General features: G+C 39.7%; 1 protein-coding gene across 6 annotated transcripts in view; it reads left to right on the top strand.

The window, feature by feature from the left end:
• Window positions 1-16,077, top strand: part of RPS15A (ribosomal protein S15a) — a 399,535-nt gene that overhangs the window by 298,717 nt on the left and 84,741 nt on the right. The window contains exon 6 of one of the 6 annotated variants that reach the window (XM_082362638.1): window positions 13,250-14,150. The exons of the other annotated variants lie outside the window; for them this stretch is intronic. The gene's annotated coding sequence lies outside the window, so the exon portion shown is untranslated. Of the gene's footprint in view, window positions 1-13,249; window positions 14,151-16,077 lie in introns of those variants that run through there. 6 annotated transcript variants of the gene reach the window in all.

Below are 16,077 nucleotides of genomic sequence, written 5' to 3'. Positions count from 1 at the left end.
GCCAAGGAACACTGAGTTGTCAAACATGCCTGGGAGAGTGACAGCGCCATCGTCATGACTTCTCTTTGAGGGGGAGGAAGAGGACAGGCAGCAAACTCGGGTCCAGAGGACTTTGAATTGAAAGTGAGGAGGGTGTGAGAATTCTTTTCACATTTTTTCCCATCATTCTATTCAAACATTTTGTGGCTCTTGACTCAGAACTAGGGACTCAGACATTTAAAAGTTTTCTCCTCCCCATCCTCCCAGCCCTCCAGGAACTCTTGATCTAATGCAGGAAGCAGATGTGTTTACACAAGCAACTTTAATATGAAGTAAACTGCGCTCGGTGCCCATCACAGTGCCTGCCCCACAATGGCAGCTAAAAAGGTTTTGTTGAATGATTGTCTGCCTCCATGAAGGAATGAATGAATGAATGTCTATGAAAACGCACCAGACAGACTCCAGTGTGCGAAAGCGAAGTATGTTGTTAAAGTGTGCACTGAGCTTGGGGGTTGATGTATGTAGGACTTGACTGAATGAAGAAGAAGGGGAAAAGGAGAGATATGGAGTCATGGGAAGACCTTGATGTTCAGAATCGGGGGCCCACTTTTAAGCATGACTGCATCTCTACCTGCCTTAGAATATTGTGGCGGTCGTATTGTATTCTGCAGTGCTGCTCAAACTTGAGTGTGGGTTGGATTTGCCTGGAAAACTTTCTGAAGCCCAGATTTGGGGACCCCACCCACAGTTTCTGACATAGTAGGTCTGGGGTGAAACCTGTTGACTGAAAAAAAATACCCATACCATCTAAAAGTCAGGTTTTATTCGGGGAACTTCCTGAGGACTGTAGCCTGGGAAGCAGCCTCTCAGATAGCTCTGAGGAACTGTTCCAAAGAGGGAAGAGAGGAGCCAGGATATATAGGAGTTTTTGCTGAAAAACAAACAAACAAACAAACAAAAACCCCATGTAGTCAAACATCAAAAGAGTACTGCTAATCACAAAAAATAGACACCTCAAGTTAATGATTTTAGCACTTTTCTGTATTTGGGAAGATGCAAGAATCTGGGTTCACTGAAATTATTCCTTAGATATGCATCTTATCTAGAGCCAGTATCCAAAGCACATGCTTCCTGATCTTCTACATTCTGGATTCCTCTCAGGGCGCACCCTCAGGGGTGGGGTATTAGGGGGGCTGGGGAGGCAGCTGCCGTGGCTGATGGCTTGATGGCGGGCAATATTCCTTGTTTACTGGAATGGCAGGAGACAGTTTTTGTTTACTGGAATGGCAGGAGACAGTTTTTGTTTACTGGAGTGGCAGGCATTTTTTGTCCACAGCGCTTCCTCTTGGTCATAAATTTGACCAAAGTTTGGGAGGCATTTCTTGACCAACTTGTCCCATGGCGCTAGGAATTCTCTGTCCTAGGTCAAGCCAAGAACTTGCATTTCTAGCCATTTCCCATGTGATGGTGATGATGCTGGTCCTGGGACCACACTTTGAGAACCATGGGCAGAGTGCCTTAGAATAAGAGCTCTATTCAAACTGCTCAAGTTTAGGGCTGCCAGATAAAAAACAAGATGCTCAGTTAAATTTGAATTTCATATAAACAACAAATGCTTTTTTAATATACATATGTCCCATGCAAAGAGACGTTCTGTATTTTTATGGGCTGCATCTGCAACCCTATTGGGTATAATTCCCAGCATAATGGCTCTGGAGCCTTGTTATTTAAGGCAAGTCATTTACGCAATTTGTGCTTCAATATCTCCATCTACAAAATGGGGACGGTAAGGATGCCCCCTGCCTCCTAAAACGCTTGAGATGATGAAATGATCATGTAAGGACTTGCCGCAGAGCCATGCCTGTGGCAAGTGCTCAGTAAATGTCAGCTGTTATTATTCACCATTAACCTCAGCTGAGTAACTTTTTGGGGAAAAAAACATTATGCAGAGAGTGGTCTGTGAAAGGATTCTATGATTCAGCCTTTTAAATTTTAAACTAGAAAATATTTCTCTTCTTAGAAAAGGTCCTTTTAGCTGCCCCCTCCCATTCCTGTAATAGGAGATTATAAAAAATGGATTGGCTGATTACATCTGAAAGCTCTCCTTCCAGCAACTCCTACTCTGGCTCAGGGCAGGATTTGGCTGTCCTCTCTGTTGTGCCCAAGTGTTAAATGTCTCAGGAGCTGGCAAAGGCAGGTCTTCAGGGCCAGGGCTAATTCCTGCCTCTGGGAGACAGACACAGCCCCGCGCAACCTGCTGCTTGCTATTTAGAGAGAGAGAGAGAAGAAATATGAAGATGCTTTCAATGTAGAATCAATTTGAGTGTGACTCAATACCTTGGAATTAAACTTTCCCCCTCAATTATTCCAAATTTATGTCTATCTGGTTAAAAACGACTATTTTAGCATCATCAAAAAGCAAAATTGGATGGGGTCTTAGCTGTTACCCACTCTCATGGCTTCCATGAAAATGTGTGTATATTTATATTTATTATGTGTATACATATAAATCAAAAGCTAGGAAAAGCTTGGGATGCTATTGCCCCTGTACCGCGTGGGCAGTGGAATCCTGGTCCATTCTGGAAGCTGGAAAGCTGGTGAGGGTCAGCCTGAAACGCTCATCGGTAGAATGAGTGATGCAGGGGGCCCAGCGCGGGACTAAAACGTCTGGAGATTTCATTGGCCCTTGGTAAAATAAAGTTGACTAGATCAGTATTTTCCAACCTGTAGGTTGTAACCTATAAGTGGCTCATGAAATCAATTTAAAGGGTCATGACCAGCATATATATATATTCATTTATTTATATATATATTTTTAAGAAAAGAAACAGAATACAAAACAACAGAATTGAAAACAGAGTGCATTACACTGTACACAGGGTAAACATTGTATTGTGAAACTTTTGATACATATGTATATGTAGGATAAATATAAATCTACGCACATTTACATGTATCATGGGTCATGGGACACAGTCCAAAGAATTTGGAAGTCGTCAGAAAAAGGGATATGTAAAACCCCTTCCAACTTCTTAATTTGGATGCTAAGACAGTGGTTTTTAACCAGGGGCAATTTTGCTCTCCCAGGGAGATTTAGCAACATCGAGATGTTTTTGTTGTCACGGCTTTGGAGGGAAGGATATATGCTACTGGCATCTAGTGAGGAGAGGCGAGGGAGGCTGCTAAACACCCTACAGGGCACAGCACAGCCTCCCAACAACAGAGAATTATCCACCCCAAATGCCAATAGTGAGGAGATTGAGAAACGCTGCTCTAAGAGCATGTGTGGATAGAATGGCTTATCTATAGCAGTCTTGTAATACTCACTAGCAATTACTGAGCATTTAATATATGCAGGTACACTTCTAAGTGCTTACCTTAATGAGCTCTTTTAATTCCTACAACATGTGGGAGATTAAATTATGTTCTCATCCCCATTTTCAGATAAGGAGACTAAGCAGAATGGTGTCAAGGGCTTCCCGAGGTTACACAGTTTGCAGAATTGGGATTCAAATCCAGGAGTTCTGATTCCAGATTCCTTGAATCAGCACGTCACAGTTTCCAAAGGCTTTTTTTGGTGGTAAAATATACACAACATGGTATTTGCCATTTCAACCACTTTTAAGTGTAAAATTCAGCGGCATTAAAGACATTCACAAAATTGTGCAACCATCACCACTATCACTTTCTACAATTTTTGACCACCCCAAACGGAAACCCTGTACCCATTAAATAGTCACTCCATGTTTCCTCCTCTCCTCAACCTCCTGTGAACCTCTAATCTCTTTCTGTCTCTATGAATTTGCCTATTGTAGATATTTCATATAAATGGAATTATATAATATATGGTCTTTGGTGTCTGGCTTCTTTCACTTAGTATATCTTTAAGTTCATCTACGTTGTGGCATGTACCAGTATTTCATTCATTTTATTAATGATTAATATTTCATTGTACGAATATACCACATTTTATTTATCCATTTCTGTTGATGGACACTTGGGTTGTTTCTACATTTTGGCTTTTGTGAACATTGTGACTGTGGATCCCAAGTTCTTTCATACAGATGGTGGAGAAGGCTTATGTCACTGAGAACAGAAAACGAAGACTGTTCTGGTTTCAGATACTGAGCCCTCATCTCACGGATTATTATCTCGTTTGATCTTCCCCACAACCCATGGATGCTCACCCGTTTTTACACATATGAAGAACAGAGAGAGTGAGTCACCTGCACAGGGTCGTACAGCCAATCAAGGCGCATCATCCCCTGTCACAAAGGAGAAAGTTGTGTTTATATGATGCAACAGAACTCTGAACAGTGGCTGCCTTCTGGAACGGGAGCTGAACTTCATTCCGATTTGCACAGAAATTGTGGTGGGCAAAATTCCCTCACTACTCATATCATACTGTTTCCAGGTGCTATATTTAGACATATGTGAAGAAGAATATGGGAATAGAGTCTTTCCACTGTGAAAGAAGAAAACTATTTTTTATCCCTAAGCTTCAGTGTTGTAATTTCCACTCGTTCTCTATTTGATGAGGCTTCCTTCAGTTTATTCATTCCTTCAGTGTTGCTGAGGGCCTACTATGTGCCAGGGACTGCTCCAGTCATGGGATATGGCAGTGAATAGGACAGATGGAGTCCCTGCCCCCATGAACTAGTGGGAGGGTCCACGTAATGAACAAATGAGTGAACGCAGGAGGATTTCAGACACTGATAAGGGCAGAAAGTTACACCTTGCTCTTTATTTATTTATTTTGATTTTATTTATTTTTAATTAAAGTATAATTGCTGTACAATATGATACAAGTTACAGATGTACAATAGAGTGATTCACAATTTTTAAAGGTTATACTCCATTTATAGTTATTACAAAATATTAGCTATATTCCCTGTGTTGTACAATATATCCTTGTAGCTTATTTTATTTTATTTTATTATTTTTTTTTTTTTTAAAAAGCTTTTTTTTTCTTTTTTGTTTTGTTTTTATTAATTAATTAATTTATTTATTTTTGGCTGTGTTGGGTCTTCGTTTCTGTGTGAGGGCTTTCTCTAGTTGCGGCAAGTGGGGGCCACTCTTCATCGCGGTGCGCGGGCCTCTCACTATCGCGGCCTCTCTTGTTGCGGAGCACAGGCTCCAGACGCGCAGGCTCAGTAGTTGTGGCTCACGGGCCTAGTCGCTCCGCGGCATGTGGGATCTTCCCAGACCAGGGCTCGAACCCGTGTCCCCTGCATTAGCAGGCAGATTCTCAACCACTGCGCCACCAGGGAAGCCCATTGTAGCTTATTTTATACCTAATCTTTTGTACCTCTTACTCCCTTACCCCTATATCACCCCTCCCCCACTTCCTTCTCCCCACTGGTAACCATTAAGTTTGTTCTCTACATCTGTGAGTCTGCTTCTTTTTTGTTATATTCACTAGTTTGTTGTATTTTTTAGATTCCTCATATAAGTGATATCATACAGCATTTGTCTTTCTCTGACTTATTTCACTTAGCATAATGCCCTCCAAGTCCATCCATGTTGCTGCAAATGGCAAAATTTTATTTTTTTAATGGCTGAGTAGTATTCCATGGTATATATATATTACATCTTCTTTATCCATTCATCTGTTGGTGGACACTTAGGTTGCTTTCATATCTTGACAATTGTAAATAATGCTGTGAACATTGGGGTGCATGTGTCTTTTTGAATTAGTGTTTTTCTTTTGTTCAGATGTATACCCAGGAGTGGAATTGCTGGGTCGTATGTTCACCTTGCTCTTTAAACTTATCCACAGAATTTAATGATAGATAGAAGTCTATCCACAGAAGAGGGTTCTGAGACCTAAGGCTGGAGGGCAAACCTAACCCCCTCAACTTTCAAACTCACCGTGTTCCCAGAAATGACAATGTATTTACTGCAAGGAATTGAAAATAACATCTTCCCTGATCCTTGGGCTCCCTTTGGTGGGAGGAATAGAGTCTAAAGCTGGACTTGTTCATGTCCTGCTTTTTCCACTCACTTTTCTGGAGTGCTGTTTGTTTAGGAAAACACTTTCAGGTTTCAAGGTTATCTTCTAAATCAAGAATTGGCAGACTTTTTCTGTAAAGGGCCAGATAGTAAGTAGATTAGTTTTTGCAGGTCCCCACTGCTGTTATAACATGAAAGCAGCCAGAGACAATACACAAATGCATGGACATGGCTGTGTTCCAATGAAATTTTATTTATAGGCCTTAAAATTAAATTTCACATAATTTTCATGTGTTCAGAAAACATTGTTAAAAATTTTTTTCCCAATCATTTAAAAACGTAGAAACCATTCCTAGCTTGTGGGTGGAGGTCTGGATTTGGCCCATGGGCCATAGACCGTTAATCCCTGCTCTATAGCATCCCCCATAAAGGATCTTCTGGCCTCTGAACACCTCCTGTTCTACTCTAGTCAACTGACTACAGCTTAAGGGAGATGAGTCCATTTTCAGAAAGGTGTTGTTTTTAGAAAATATCAATCTTGTATTGAGTAGAAATATGCCTTCTTGTATCATTCATTCAACAAACATTTTTAAAAATGAACATTTTAACTATGTAGGATGGAAGTTTTAGAATATACATGAAGATAGAGAGAATAGTAGAATGAATCTCTTCATGCCCATCACCCAGCTGTGCGATTATCAACATGTGGCCAATCTTGTTTCATTTTCCAGCCTCACTCACTCCATCGTCACGCATGATCCTTCTAAAGAAAATCCCAGAAATCGTATCACTCCATCAGCTAATCATTCAGGACACACCTCTGAGAGAAAAGGACTGAAAAATTTTACCAAGGTGCCATGATAATAACTAAAAAATTAACCTTTATTTTTTGATATCATTTATATCCAGTCAGTGTCCAAGTTTCTTCTACTTGTTTTTGTTTATAGCTGATTTGTTTAAATCCAGATCAAAATAAGATCTATGTGTTACATTTAGTTAGTAAATCTCTTAAGTCTCCTTTTTAAATAGGAGACTTATTGAAGTACAATTGGCACACAGTAAACTATACATATTTAAAGTGTACAATTTGATAAGCTTTGACCTGTGTATATAACCATGAAACCATCACCAGTCAAGACAGGGAACATTTCTCTCACCCTCTAAATTTCTTTGTTCCTCTTTGTAATCTCCCCTTGGCTTCTCCCAACCCCACCCCATCAACCTCCGTTGCAGTTCAACTGCTAATTTGCTGTCTGTCTTTATAGATTAGTTTGTATTTTCTAGAGTTTTATATAAATGGAATCATGCAGCATGTACACTTTTTTGTGTAGCTTCTTTTGCACTCATGATTAGTTTGAGATTAATCCATGTTGTTGGGTGTATCAATAGTTTATTCCTTTGTTGCTGTTGACTAGTATTCTATTGGATGTGGGTGCACCATGATTTATTTACCTACTCACCTATTGATGAACATTTGAATTGTTTCCAGTTTTTGGCTATTCTAAATAAAGTTGTTAAAAGAATGAAAGATAAGCCACAAATGGGGGGAGAAAATATTTGCAAAGCATCTATTCAACAAAAGACTTGTACCAAAAGAAAGGACCCTCAAGTTTTAATAATAAGAAAACAAACAACCCAAGTAAAAAAGGAAAAGAATTTTAAACAGCTGCTTCATCAGAGAAGATATACAAATGACAAATAAGCACATGAAAAGATATTCAGCATCTTTGCTTAGAGAAAATGCAAATTAAACCCAGAAATGAGGTATCACTGCATACCTATTAGAATGGCTAAAATCAAAAGGTCTGAAAAAAAAAAAAAAAAAGGGCTGACCTATCAATTATCGGCAAGGATGGGGAAGAATTAGAACTCTCATATACTACCTGTGGGGCTGTCAAATGGTACAGCCACTTTGGAAAACAGTTGGGCAGTTTCTTAAAGTTAAATATACACCGTCGTAGGCGGCATAGTTCCCTCCCCACCCCCACCAGATGACCTCATGCTAATCCCTGGAACCCGTCAATATGTTACCTTACATAGGGAAAGGAATTTTGCAGATATGTTTAAGAATCTTGAGATGGGGGAAATTATCCTGGATTATCTGGGAAGCCCAAGGGTCCTTATAAGAGAGAGGCAGGAGGGTCCGAGAGAGAGATTTAAAGATGCTACAATGCTGGCTTTGAAGAGGAGGAAGGAATACAGGTAGCTTCTAGAAGCTGGAAAAAGCAAGAGAATGGATTCTTTCCGAGGGCCTACAGAAGTAACTCAGGCCTGCCGACTCTTTGATTTTAGCCCGGTAAAGTGCATTCCAGACTTCTGACCTGCAGAACTGTAAGATAATAACTTTGGGTTGTTTTAAGCCACTAAGTGTGTGGTAATTTGTAACAGCAGCCGTGACAAACTAATTCATACACCTACGTGTAATCCAGCCATTCCATTTCAGGTTATTTACCCAAGAGAAAAGAAAGCATATGCACATTTGTATACACATGTTCTTAAGTCTTTTTAAATCTGTGAGAGTTCCCTCTCCCTCTTTGGCTTCTGCTATTTATAACAAACATTGAGGGCCTACCACTTCTCTGATCCTACTCCTTAGAAATAGAAAGAAAATAACACTTATTTATCTTTCTTTATGGGGTACCTGATAGGTGCTTCCAGGCCCTGGAGTTCTCTCTGTGTCTTCTGGTTTAAACAAGTTCTGTTCTTTTTTTCTCTCTCTCTCTGTTTTTTTCTCTCCCTCTTTTTAAAAATTGAAGTATAGTTGATTTACTCTATTATATTAGTTTCAGGTGTACAGCATAGTGGTTCAGTATTTTTATAGATTATACTCCATTAAAAGTTGTTATAAAATAATGGCTATAATTCCCTGTGCTGTACAATAGTATAATATATCCTTGTTGCTTATCTATTTTATACATAGTAGTTTGTACCTCTTAATCCCATACCCCTACTTTCCCCAGCCTCCTTCTCCCCACTGGTAACCACTAGTTTGTTTTCTACATCTGTGAGTCTGTTTCTATTTTGCTATATATTTTTGTTTGTTTGATTTTTCAGCTTACACATATAAGTGATATCATACAGTATTTGTCTTTCTCTGACTTATTTCACTAAGCATAATATTTTCTAGGTCCATCCATGTTACTAAAAATAGCAGAATTTCATTCTTTTTATGGCTGAGTAATATTCCATTGTGTATATACATATACATATATATACCACATCTTCTTTATCCATTCACCTGTTGATGGGTACCTGGGTTGCTTCCAGACCTTGGCTCTTGTAAACAGTGCTGCTTTGGACGTTGGGGTGCATTATCTTTTGCTCTGTTTTTCCACACAGTCTTCATCTGATTGTGTGGAAGCCTCTCATAAGATGCTGTGATTCTGCGAATTGTACTCAGAACCCTGGTGTGGTTTTTCAGGGTGCTCAGGGTAATTCAGGATAGGATGTGTAGGATGTTTTTTTCCCTTCCCAGGATCCTTCAACTTGTTTGGGTAAAGACACCCCAGTTTTCATTTGGGGCACCATCCTCCCTCTCTTTTTAGATCACGTGGCTTTGTTGTGGCTTGATTAACCTCACTCTGTGGTAACAGGACAGCCACGTGACCCGGGCTTGGCTAATCAGAGAACTCCATCACCTGGACAGTGGGGTTGGTTCAGAAATGGGCACTTGGCCTAAGCTGGGTCATTGTGGAAATGCTTGAGCTGTTAAATCACTCATCTATGGGTTTCTGGTGAACACAAAATCAGAGTAAAGGGAATTAGGTTTTCCTCAAGAATGTTAACTCATACTGGGAGAATAAGATGGCAGGGAATCATTCTCGAGAAACACTGATGATGTGTTTCTCACTTGGGGACATTTTTGAAGACATCTAGGAAGAGCCTGGCAATGGCAGTGGCTTCGTTCATGTATTTGATCAGTGCACAGTGTATCACAGTTCATGTATTTGATCAGCCTCAGTGTATCACTTGGCTGGGCCACTGGCGATGGATTGGGATTGGCTTTTAGTTCTGCTTAGATTTCCAAGCTGTTTGATCCTGACCCTACTTTACTTACCCAACTACTCCTTCCATCCCTTTTACTCTCCTATTTTTTTTTTTTTTTTTTTTTACACTTTATTTATTTATTTATTTATTTTTGGCTGTGTTGGGTCTTCGTTTCTGTGCGCGGGCTTTCTCTAGTTGCGGCAAGCGGGGGCCGCTCTTCATCGCGGTGCGCGGGCCTCCCATCATCGCAGCCTCTCCTGTTGCGGAGCACAGGCTCCAAACGCGCAGACTCAGTACTTGTGGCTCATGGGCCTAGTTGCTCCGCGCATGTGGGATCTTCCCAGACCAGGGCTCGAACCCGTGTCCCCTGCATTGGCAGGCGGATTCTCAACCACTGCGCCACCAGGGAAGCCCCATTTTACTCTCTTAAATAGAGGTCTTCCTGCCAAATTCAGACCACTATCCCAGCCCTGCTCAGCTTCTTCTCCTCCTCCACTGAGAGTCCTCTGACTCTTCCACCTCCAGTGGCTTCCTCAGTCTTCTAGCCAAACTGCAGCTGAAGACAAAATTGTGGCAAACGCTTATTTCTGACTATTCCCAATCTTTCTAACCACATTTCAAGAACTTTGAGGTCAGATGTGCCTCTTGTTTGTATAGAGATCCTGGCAGTTCTTTCATAAATATTTACTGTGTACTGAAGTTTCCAGATAGGCAAGGTCCCTGTCTTCATGGAGGTTGTGATATAGTGGCTAGGAAAAACATAATCAATAGGCAAATAAATGAGAATATGTCATATAATGATGAAAATCAAAGAAGGTAATGCGATAACAAGCAATGGGAGGAGGGACCACAATAACATGGTGGTGAAGAGGCTTCTTTGAAAAAGTGGCATTTGAATGGACACTTCACCAATAGATTGATTGACTTCTTTCCCTGTTTTTGGTTTTAACTTGGTTGTTTGTGGCAAAGACAGTGGCCAGGAGAATTTCTAACTTCCTTTCTTCTTGTGCTTTTGCTAAATTCCTTCCAAATAGCCTGAAATGATCCAACAGAGTATGGTAGACAGCCTGGAAGAGGGCCCCCAATGATCCCTGCATCTTGGTCTTCATGCCCTGGTGTAGTCCCCACCCCTTGAGTGTTGGCTGGACATGCTGACTTTCTTCTGACAAATCGGGTATGGCAGAAGTGATGGGATGTCATTTCCAAGTTTGGTTTATAAAACGAGTGTAGCTTCTATCTTGGTGTCTCTCTCTTTCATCACTCACTCCAGGTGAAGCCAGCTTCCATCTCAGGAAGCAGCTCTATGTAGAGATCCACACAGCAAGGACTGTGGGCTGTGATCTGCTAAAATCCACCTGAGTGACCTTGGACATTGACCCCCCCACAAGTTGAGTCTTCAGGTGAAACTGCAGCCCTGGCAGACAGCTTGAGTCAGAGGTACTCAGCCAAGCTGCATCCAGGTTTCTGAGCAACAGAAACCATGAGGTGATAAACATTTGTTGTTTTAAGCCACTAAGTTTTAGGTAATTTGTTATGCAGGGGCATGTAATAAATAGAGTCAAATAGGTGTGATCATCTGTGGGTCAGTGTGAGTTTGCTTCTCTCTACTGATGAATGGGGCAGATACCACTGTATCCAGGCAAATCTTCTTTATTAGACTAGATAGCCATCCCAAGGAACCCCTATGATGGTCATTCAAGCGTTTTCACACTGGACTGTAATTGTCTATTTAGGGTATTGTTTACATTACTAGAATGTAAGCTTCACAATAAACTCGAATGTTTTATTTTTTTCCTTACTCCCAGTACTTCATTATCATAATTAACATGCTGAGAATTGAGAATGCTAACTTCTTTTACCTTTATAACAACGCTATGAGAAAAAATATTATGTTATCATTTTGTAGATGCAAAACAAAGACAGAAAATTGTTGTCTAAAGTGATGTTACATATAAGTGGAGGAGCCAGGATTTGAACCCAGGCAGTCTGGCTTCAGAGTTCTTAACAAGCATTGGTGTTTAACTAAGTAAGGGAGTGAAACTGACCTGTGACTTCTGAGTACTGTCTCTGGGAGCTTGAATGCTATTTGTTGTAGACATCTTGCAATCTAATTTTGTTGGGCTATTTGTACATATTCTAGAAGCATCCTATGCCCTTTTTCATCTTTCTGTTCACTCTACTAAGCCCTTCACAGAAGGCTAGGCTTTCCTCTATCCTTCAGAGTTATTTATGTTTTAAGATACTCTCTTCACCAGGCATGTCAATATGCTATTTGCAAGCAAAGCCTCTTAGAGGCAAAATTTTGAACAATTATCACTTTAGGGAATCAGGTAACAACAAACTTCTCTTTAAACAAGTCAGAAGGTCCCATAGGAAAAATCTTTAAGTTCATCATTTTATTGGAGACTCTCAAGGGGCCTCTCTGACTCTGGGTTGCCACACTGAGACATTTCAAACACAGACTCATGATTTCGTCTGCTTGCTGAGGCCCAGACTTCAGAACAGATAATGTGGCTTCATGCCTATTCCATAAGAATGTGCTTGGAAAAGGATGATTACATTTCTTTTAAAAAGTATTGGCATTTCCACTCCCCCCCAACCTGCCCCCCACTGGCTTAATTTGGGTTGTGATGTAAAGGAGAAGGGTGGAACAAAACTTTCAATAAAAATTTTGACTCACTCTCTATAATGTCATCTGGGCTTGGTTTGGCCTTGATGAATTCAGCACTTTAAAGGGTATGTCAACACAGTAAATTTTATGCCCTCAATAAAACTTGTGAGTGAGCTCAGTGAGAATTTCCAAGGTCTGGGAAGGCAATTAACGTTTGAAATATATATTGAGTTGTTTACTGCGACATTTTATGTGACCACCGAGCTGTACCCAGGACATCACGAGGGAAGATTTTCCCTAGGAAATGCAAGGTTTGCTTTTCAAATAACATTGACGTGTCAGATTGCTCCCTGAATACAGAGGAATGTAAGAAATGGCTGCTAATGAAAATCCAATTCTCTAACCACATCATGCCATTCTTGTTTTCTGTCCCAACTGGCAATAATCTCCTGGAGGGTATTTGTTGTCAACATCTTAGCAACTTAATTTCATTGGACCATTTGTATCACCGTTTGCTTTAGTTCTCTGTGTGTCGGGGGTGCATTTGACTTGAGTACAAGCCCCAGCCCTATCTCTTAGTCAATGTGTGACCTTATAGGAGTCATATTACCTCTCAACTTCACTTTCTGTTGTGAGAATTAAATAGAAACAACATGTTATAAAATACCCTGTTAATTATAATGTGATTTATAATTTAGGAAATTACTATTCTTTGTGTAGGATTAACAAGCTCTTTCTGAGGATGGCACATAGACTGAGGGAAGATCCAAAAATACAAGCTGTATGTATTACTCAGTTATTGTTGCGTCAATGCTGTGTGACAAACAACCTCCGAATCTCATTGGTTTACAACAGTATTTTTAAATTATATATTATTTTATTATATACATTTATGTATTTGTGTTTATTTTTTGGCTCATTGGTCTGTGGCTTGGCTGAGATAGCTGTACTTCAGGATGCAAACTGAGTTTAGGTCTACTCTAGGTGTACTCCCTGGGGCATGCCCTTTCATGGATGATGATAGCAGTGCAAGAAGGGTGATCAGAAACACAGGATGCCTCGAAGTCCTGGCCTCTAAACTCGTACACATTTGCCCACATTCCGCTGGCCAAAGCCAGTCGTATTACCAATCCACCATCAATGAAGCTGGGAAGTGTACTCCATTGACAGTGATCCATTTCAAGAGAGAAGGGAAACTTGGGGAAATATAATATCACCTACCATACAATATTTGTATAAGTACAAAGAAGTAAGAATCTGAGGTCATTAATATAAACAAAAGGCACCTAAGAAACGTATTGTTTCCTCTCTTTTACATTTAAGCCTCAGATAATTTGAATTGACCTTCTATTCTACAATCCACATAAGCATTGGGTTCTTTCTTTTCCTTGAATTTGATGAAATTATGGATTCTGGTTCCATCAACGACTCATTTTTCCTTTCAGAAAGTCGTGTACTTATTATTCAAGTTCTCCGAAAACTCTTTGGCTAATTGTGAAATGTCTATTTTATCAGTTCACCTTTAAATGTCAATGACCAGTCAAGATAGTAAAAGAGTTACGTGTTTAAAAACAAAATGGGCAGAAGACCTGAATAGAAAAAAAAAAAAAAAAAAAAAGAATTAACATGTTTACACATCTATTCAAATCAAGTGATACTACAGTGTGCCGGAGACCAGGAGTCAGGACGAAATCCAAGGTGGGGTCCCAGCTCTGCCACTAATTTTGGACAAGTCTGCAATATTTTCTCAGGATAATCTATGAGAAAAGAAGTGGCGAAGCTCCAGAGCAAATCACTTAATGATTCTGACTCTTCTCAGTAATCTCTCAGTGCAGAAGTCATTGTCTAAATAAGCATTCCTTTCCAACTGCAGTCTAACCATTTTGCCTAAAAGTTGGCAGATGTTACTTGCCTCAGGGTGTGAATATCTTAAGGAAGATCTTTTAAATGTAGTGTTTAAAAAATCTATAACAATTATGCAGGGGTTTTTTAAAGTTCATATAACAATTTCACTGCTTTTTACTCATTAAATATTTCTGTTTTTCTCATTGTTGATCCAGTAATTTCACTTCTAAGGAAATAATCAGAGATGAGGAAAGAGGTTTATGTACCAAAATGTTCATTGTGACACTTTTAAAAATTAAAGTGAAAAATTGGGCAGAAGCTAAATGTCTAATGATAAGGGACTGGGAAAATTACTGTAAATCTACTTAATGGACTCTAATGCAGATGTTAAAGTGATGTTTTAAACAATTTTAATGACTTGAGAACCTTCTCATGATATAATATTAGATGAAATATGTAAAATAAGAAAACCAGAATATTTTATAACCATCAATTCTTTAAAAATGCACATAATAAGATTATAAGAAAATTCAGAAAAATGTAAACAGTGGTTATCCCAAGATTGTGAGATTGTTAGTGCTTTGCATTCCCTTCTTTATATTTTTGCATGCTTTCTGGTTTTGACAACAAACATTACATCTTAATTTTTTTCATTTGTATTAAAGTAATATATGTACATGGTTAAAAAGCAAACAATCTTAAAAAGCCTAGTGTGAAATAGATCAAGTCTAGCGCCCCAGAAATTACTGTTCATTCTTTTTCAGCTATTTCTTTGGGTATTTCCTTACATACATGTATTTAATATGCTTATCCCTCTATTACTGGAATCATGAGTTTTAGAAATTCCCTATTGGCTTCTGGTTATGACGGTTTAGCTCTTTTTAGTCAACTTCACCACTTTCTCTTCCCACCCTTAATTATCTCAATTTACTATGTTTCAGTTTAATGATATCAAAATACTTGGTTAAATCAATAATAATGTTTATGTTATTACGACTATATAAGTTTTGTTTATGGCTGAAATGTTTAGTTTCCTCTATATGTATTTCTTTTTTTTTCCCTGAATTCCCCCACTACTCTGTTAATACCAGTCAATGATTTTCCTAATATACAGACACAGTTGCACACATTCGATAGGTTCTGTCCTTTTTCCCTGATGACATCTCCTTGACCACTCTCACTGGATGACTCACTCTTTAAGCCCGTAGCTCAATATGGTTCTGGGACTTACTATCCCTGGTTTGCCATGTTGGATCCCTCAGATCCTGTTTCTTCCCCTTCCTTTATTTACCCTCTCCTTTTGGTGGAGTACACCCATTCAGTAGCTTCCCAAGAAAGAGTGCATGGGAGATAAATATTTTGGGTCCTTCCACATCTAAACATGTCTTTCTTGTAGACTCCCATTTGATCGATGGTTGAGCCTGGCATAGAATTTTCCCTCAGACGTTTCAAGAACTTTCCATCTCCTAGCACTCACTGTTGCTGTTCAGAAGTGATGAGCTTATAGGTCCTGAGCCATCAGGATACAGGCTGAATGGGACGGAGAGGAACAGAAGGAGCCTGGACCAAGAGTCTGGCTGGAAGGAAGAAGATGAATAGTCACAGAAGAAACATAAAAAGTCAGTGAATCACAGAGGTCAGATTCCAGTGGATGGTTAAGGATGAAAGAACCAGGCAGGGACTACTGTGAAGCAGGCAAGAAA

The sequence above is a fragment of the Balaenoptera borealis genome (assembly GCF_965194805.1).
Source record: "Balaenoptera borealis genome assembly, chromosome: 16".
Classification (NCBI taxonomy): Eukaryota; Metazoa; Chordata; class Mammalia; order Artiodactyla; family Balaenopteridae; genus Balaenoptera; species Balaenoptera borealis.
Note: the sequence above shows the minus strand (reverse complement) of the source record. Positions and strands in the feature narration are given on the sequence as shown.